Consider the following 7,211-nt stretch of genomic DNA (forward strand, 5'->3'; position numbering starts at 1 on the left):
GTAGAATCGGTACTTGTTAAGATTACACCACTCCTGTTAACATTCTCGGTGAATTATTCGGAGCACATGACAACTCATAAAAGAGTGTGGCTGTTATGAAGCAGCACTGTGAATATGAAATCTCATCAAGTCCAGCATGACACCAAGAGATTATTAGATCAGAAAGAGTTTAAGTCATAGAGTGATACAGTGTGGAAACAGGCCCTTCGGCCCACACTGGCCAACATGTCCCAGCTACACTAGTCCCACCTGCCTGCGTTTGGTCCATATCCCTCCAAACCTGTCCTATCCATGTACCTGTCTAACTGTTTCTTAAATGTTGGGATGGTCCCGTACTCAACTACCTCCTCTGGCAGCTTGTTCCATACACCCACCACCGTTTGCGTAAGAAGGTTCCCCCTCAGATTCCTATTAAATCTTTTCTCCTTCACCTTAAACCTATGTCTTTTGGTCCTCTGGCAAGACACTGTGTGCATCTACCCGATCTATTCCTCTCATGATCTTATATACCTTAATAATATCACCCCTCATCCTCCTGGGCTCCACGGAATAGGGTCTCAGCCTACTCAACTTCCTCCTATAGATCAGATCCTGTAGCCCTGGCAACATCCTTGTAAATCTTCTCTGCACCCTTTCCAGGAAGTAGGCTCAATTTGCGTTTTCACCTTCTTCTTCTTCTTATCGAGTCCACACACAAGATTAGAAGTTGTTCAGCCAGAGCTGAACACACTTCTCGGCATCTGCACAATGGTGTCTGTCTTGCGCTTCTTGTGCTTGTGACAGTGAATGGAAGATCTTAGCATGTGGTAGAGCATGTTTAACATGCTGGCTATCAATGTTGCCTGAGCTCCAATCCTGACATACAATTGCATTGGGCTACACGATAAATTCCGTGTAATTAAATCACTATGTGACTGTGAAGAATTATAGAGTTTTACTTCAGCTTCTTTGCAAGATGAATTTTGTCTGGAATATCTAGTGAAATTAAATTCTCATGTTGAGAAAATATATTGTTACATTTATGAACTGTATATTGCCGTAGTAGGTGCCATTTTTTGCTTTTTCCTATTTGTTTTGACACAAAATTCATTTTTTAAATTGCTCCTTCTGCCCCAATGTCAGCTGAATCAATGGAACCCCCTACCTCCCAATGAATTGTTAATCTACTTCCAATTATTTCATTATTACCAATCTGAAACATCCAGCTGAATGTGATTTGGTTCATCTATATGAATATCCCACTTGTTCATCCTTTTGTGCAATTATCTGGACTTTGTGTGATACGTCATGGAAATAGAAAACAGTTATAGCATTCTACTGGTAATTGTTAACTTTTCACTAGGGATCACCCAAATCCTGTTACGTATAATAATGCGTGTTCCACATTTCATTGGAATCTGTCACCTTTACTCTCTTGCGCTTATGAAATCAAGGTAATGGTAAACCTTATTAATTGCTTCATTCTTTAAAAAAAAAAAATGGAACTGACTGATATGTTGGTTCAAAAAGCTAAGAGGAGATCTGGTGATTATAACAAATATGTCTTAACTTACTTAATATGTACTTGAATGATATTCTGAGGCTGGATTGCTGAAGAGTTATGACAAGGTCAAGTTTATAGGAAGAGAAACCAAATTAATGTTTCAGACCGAGGACTCGAGGTCAGAACTGATGAAGTTCTTATGATGAGCCTCCAACCTAATATGTTGACTCTGCTTCTCTTCCAACAGGTACGGCCAGACCTGTTGACTATTTACAACACTTTGTTTAGATTTTAAATATCCAGCATCCGCAGGATTTTTATTTTATTTTCAGTTATAACAAAGACTCTTTTAGAGTGATTGGCTTGGAATTTTGTTGGTGTTAACTTTTATCAGGTTCCATTTCATTTTCAACTTTAACATTATAATAATTGTAGTCTTGTATTACATACATACTGCCTTTCTTTTTAATAAAACCCATATACTTTGAAACATGCCATTCACGAGATTCATTTTCTAAAAAATTACAAAGAATTTATCCATACTGAAGAGGACGCTGGCAAACTAGAAGAAGAAATAGATACAGAAAAGGATGTATTTGGAGTGAAAATTGATAAGCTGAATGCATTGCAAAGGTTGACAATGCTTGTAGTCAATGTCACCTGGTTCGATTGTCTTGCATCATAGATTGCTGAGAGAATTGGAAGTGAAGATGGCGGAATATCTTGGCATAATCTTCTGACTTTTCTTGTGCATGGTGGATGTATCAAAGAATTGGAAAATGGCAAACATAGCACCCTTGGGAGGATGCAAGGACATTCCTGGTAACTAAAGGGTATTCAGTTTAACATTATAGACAATAGGTTCAGTAGGCCATTCGGCCCTTCGAACCAGCACCGCCATTCAATGTGATCATGGCTGATCATCCCCAATCAGTATCCCGTTCCTGCCTTCTCCCCATATCCCCTTTCTTCACTATCTTTAAGAGCCCTATCTAGCTCTCTCTTGAAAGTATCCAGAGAACCGGCCTCCACCGCCCTCTGAGGCAGAGAATTCCATGGACACAACTCTCTGTGAGAAAAAGTGTTTCCTCATCTCCGTTCTAAATGGCTTACCCCTTATTCTGAAACTGTGGCAACTGGTTCTGGACTCCCTCAACATCGGAACATGTTTCCTGCCACTAGCGTGTCTACACCCTGAACAATCTTGTATGTTTCAATAAGATCCCCTCTCATCCTAAACTCCAGAGTGTACAAGCCCAGCCGCTCCATTCTGTCAGAGTGGTTGTGGAACGTTGAAATGTTAAAGAAGTTGATGAATTGGATGGTTCTTATGGATTTAAACAAAACATTTGACAAGGTCTCACATAAAATGATTGTTAAAACTGATACTTATGCTAAAAGGTTGTTAGTGCAGCTTGGCGTTAAACATTTTTTTTTCCATAGAGCATAGAACAGGCCCATCAGACAAACATGATGCCAAGACAGACATTATCTACCTCTACATAATCCATATCCCTCCATTCCCTACATATCTGTATGTCTATCCAAAAGCCTCTTCAATGTGACTATCATATCTACCTCCACCACTAACCCTGTCAGCACATTTCAGGTACTCGCCACCCTCTATGTCCCACCCATCACCTTTAAACTTTGCACCCCCCCTAATATTTGCTTTTTTCTCTCTATCTTGGAAAAAAGGTTCTACCTCTGGCATTCCAGAAATAAAATATCCGTTTCTCTATCTACTGCTTGGTATTGGGGGTCTATAGTACAATCCCATCACAGTCCTTCACATTCTCACTTGGTTCTCCGTTCTCCTCGAAACTTATTAAGTCAGTAATATTCTGCAGGCTTCAATAGTGCTCAATTTGATGGAAGCCAAGTATGAACTGCTCATTTTATAAATGCACATATCGCATGCCTCAGAACACTTTGTATCACATTAGGGTTAGTTTGTCAGCTTTAAGAAATATTGCAATATTCTTTAATCCAACACTTCTATATGGAGAGGGGAGAGAGAGGTGAAACTTCATGGACTGGGTATTTCCAATCAATTGGAGAGCTTTATTTCCAGTAGAAAGTATTAAACAGTATGGGACTCTCGTCATGAATAATTAATTCCAGTCAAGATATGCTTAAAATGGGTATAATTAAAATAGAAAATCTGTTAATTAAATTCTGCTTTGATTCTATGAAATAGTGAAATCTCAATAATAATTATGAAGGAATAAAGTTAATGCGGAAAAAAACCCCCAGATACAGTGCCCTCCATAATGTTTGGGACAAATACCAATCATTTATTTATTTACCTCTGTACTCCACAACTTGAGATTTGTAATAGAAAATATCACATGTGGTTAAAGTGCACGTTGTCAGATTTTAATAAAGGCCATTTTTAGACATTTTGGTTTCACCATGTAGAAATTACAGCACTGTTTATACATAGTCCCCCCATTTCAGGGCACCATAATGTTTGGGACACAGCAATGTCATGTAAATGAAAGTAGTCAAGTTTAGTATTTTGTTGCATATCCTTTGCATGCAATGACTGCTTGAAGTCTGCGATTCATGGACATCACCAGTTGCTGGGTGTCTTCACCAGTGATGCTCTGCCAGGCCTGTATTGCAGCCATCTTTAGCTTATGCTTGTTTAGGCAGCTAGTCCCGTTCAGTTTTCTCTTCAGCGTATAAAAGGCATGCTCAGTTGGGTTCAGATCGGGTGATGGACTTGGCCACTCAAGAATTTACCATTTTTTAGCTTTGAAAAAGTCCTTTGTTGCTTTAGCAGTATGTTTAGGATCATTGTCTTGCTGTAGAATGAAATGCCAGCCAATGAGATTTAAGGCATTTGTTGGAACTTGAGCAGATAGGATGTGTCTATACACATCAGAATTCACAATGCTACGACCATCAGCAGTTGTATCATCAATGAAGATAAGTGAGCCAGTAATTTCAGCAGCCATACATGCCCAGGCCATAACACTCCCACCACCGTGTTTCACAAATGAGGTGGTATGCTTTGGATCTAGGACAGTTCCTTCTCTCCTCCATACTTTGCTCTTGCCATCACTCTGATATAAGTTAATCTTCATCTCATCTGTCAACAAGACCTTTTTTCAGAACTGTGGTTGCTCTTTTAGGTACTTTTTGGCAAACTGTAACCTGGCCATCCTATTTTTGCGGCTAACCAGTGGTTTGCTTCTTGCAGTGTAGCCTCTGTATTTCAGTTCATGAAGTCTTCTGCGGACAGTGGTCATTGACAAATCCACACTTGAAGAATGTTTCTGATCTGTCGGACTGGTGTTTGGGGATTTTTTTAAATTATAGAGAGAATTCTTCTGTCATCAGCTGTGGAGGTCTTCCTTGGCCTGTCAGTCCCTTTCTGATTAGTAAGCTCACCAGTGCTCTCTTTCTTCTTAATGATGTTCCAAACAGTTGATTGTGGTAAGCCTAAGGTTTGGCTGATGTCTCTAACAGTTGTATTCCTGTTTCTCAGTCCTCTAATGGTTTCTTTGACTTTCATTGGCACAATTTTGGTCCTCATGTTGACAAACAGCAATGAAAGTTTCCAAAGGAGATGGAAAGACAGGAGGAAGACTACTGTATGTACTGAGAGCTCTTATACCTGCATTAAGGAGGCAATTAAACATACCTGAGCAATTACTAACACCCATGAAGCCAGGTGCCCCAAACATTATGATGCCCTGAAATGGGGGGGGGGGACTATGTATAAACACGGCTGTAATTTTCACATGGAGAAACCAAAATATATAAAAATACCCTTTCATAAAGTCTGACAATGTGCACTTTAACCACATGTGATTTTTTTTTTCTATTACAAATCTCAAATTGTGGAATACAGAGGCAAATAAATAAATGATAGGTCTGTCCCAAACCTTATGATGGGCACTGTAAAAGCTAAGGAGCCTTTTATATTAAAACGTGATTTCAAAGGGGTTGCATCAGCCAAGGTCACCAGCTGTATTATCTTGTTTTCAATGCCTGTTGCCATCTTCTTATTCTGGGGCCCTGCCAAAAATGTTCAACAAAGCTTTACAGCAGCAATTAATTCTGGACCAGGAGCACTGGTTGTGGCAAGTGACAAAGTAACTCAGTTCACATGTTTCAACTATTAAATCAAGCAGAACATCCAAAATCTAAAATTCCAATGAAAATAAAAAATGATTTGTATTCATGTTGTAAATGCATGGATTGTATGAAACAAATTAACTAAATATATACAAGATAGAGCAGACAGACATAGAAGGCTGGAGTAACTCAGCGGGACAGGCATCATCTCTGGTAAGAATGGACTGGGTGACATTTCTGGTCAAGACCCTTTATTGTAGGTTAAAGTTGAAATATTTACATGCAAATATTATAATTCATACTCAAATAGGAATCCTACAACAAGTAAAATAGTGGTGGTTATAATTGTGTGCACAAGAATGGATGAGGGTTGAAGGCCGGATGAGGAGAGGGTGAAGGTACACAAAATTGCTGGAGGAACTCAGCGGGTGCAGCAGCATCTATGGAGCGAAGGAAATAGGCGACGTTTCGGGCCGAAACCCTTCTTCAGACAGGAGGAAAGACAGGAGGGTGATCTGGGTGGAGGCAACGGCTACAATGGGCCTTTCTGGTCAGCTGCAGCTAGGACTGAAAATGGCACCAAAAGCTGGAAACTTGCATATGGACTCAGTTGACTGTTTCTATGCATTCATAAGGTTATAAGGGATAGGAGTAGCTTTAGGCCATTCGGCTCATCAAGTCTACTCTGCCAGAATCTATCTATCACTGCCTTAAAAACATCCACGGACTTGGCCTCCACAGCCTTTTGTGGCAAAGAATTCCACAAATTCAGTAGTTTATCGGCGATTTTACATAAATATGATAATCTTACCGATCTGTATGCAAAAAAAGAATGTTACTGTGTCTTAGCACGTGTGATAATAAAAGAATGATTGAACCATTGGATGGCGAGGTGCAAGCACACTAGAAAATCTTGCTTGCGGCAGCAACACAGGCACATAGTACTACTACCTCTTTCATGTACCAGCATTACCAAAGCACATTTATCAGACATTGTAACCACTTGGGGGTGTGGTGGAGATGGGGCTGCTGGGCAGGAGGTTATAGAGAGTGGGATTTTGATCGGTATCAGCATATTAGTTGGTAACAAAGTCTCTGCAGGAATATAATTGTTCAACGAAAAAAATCTTGTCGGAATTGGTAAAAAAATCTAGTTAGACTTCATGCCACTCTCTCGCCCAGCCCAGGCGCCGCCACACCTCTAAGTGTTTACAATGTTTGATAAGCGTATTTTGGTAATGCTAATACATGAGATAGAGGTGAAGAAATAAGTATGATGTAATTTATTAAAGTGTGTTGGTGTGAAAATGGGGGTGGGGGTGGGAAGAGAAGGGGGGAGAAGGAGTGGAGACACTTTTAAGAAGCCAGACAACTTTTAATAAAGTTTAGCGGGCATTTAACCTGCCGGTCGATTTTCCTTGGTCCTGAAAAGTTCAATGACCCAATTAAAATGCCCGATCAGCGAAGGAGATTGCCTACGGCTGCCCTCGATTGCCTGTAACTAAATAGCGACCCCACTCCACTGCACTACGAGTTCAAAAGAACTATGCCGACCAATTTTTACGCGCGGAAAGTTTTTCAACATGCTGAAAATGTTTCCTGAGGCCGCAAGTATTCGGGAACTTCCCTCAAGCATGAA

This window comes from Amblyraja radiata, chromosome 5 (assembly GCF_010909765.2).
Source record: "Amblyraja radiata isolate CabotCenter1 chromosome 5, sAmbRad1.1.pri, whole genome shotgun sequence".
NCBI lineage: Eukaryota > Metazoa > Chordata > Chondrichthyes > Rajiformes > Rajidae > Amblyraja > Amblyraja radiata.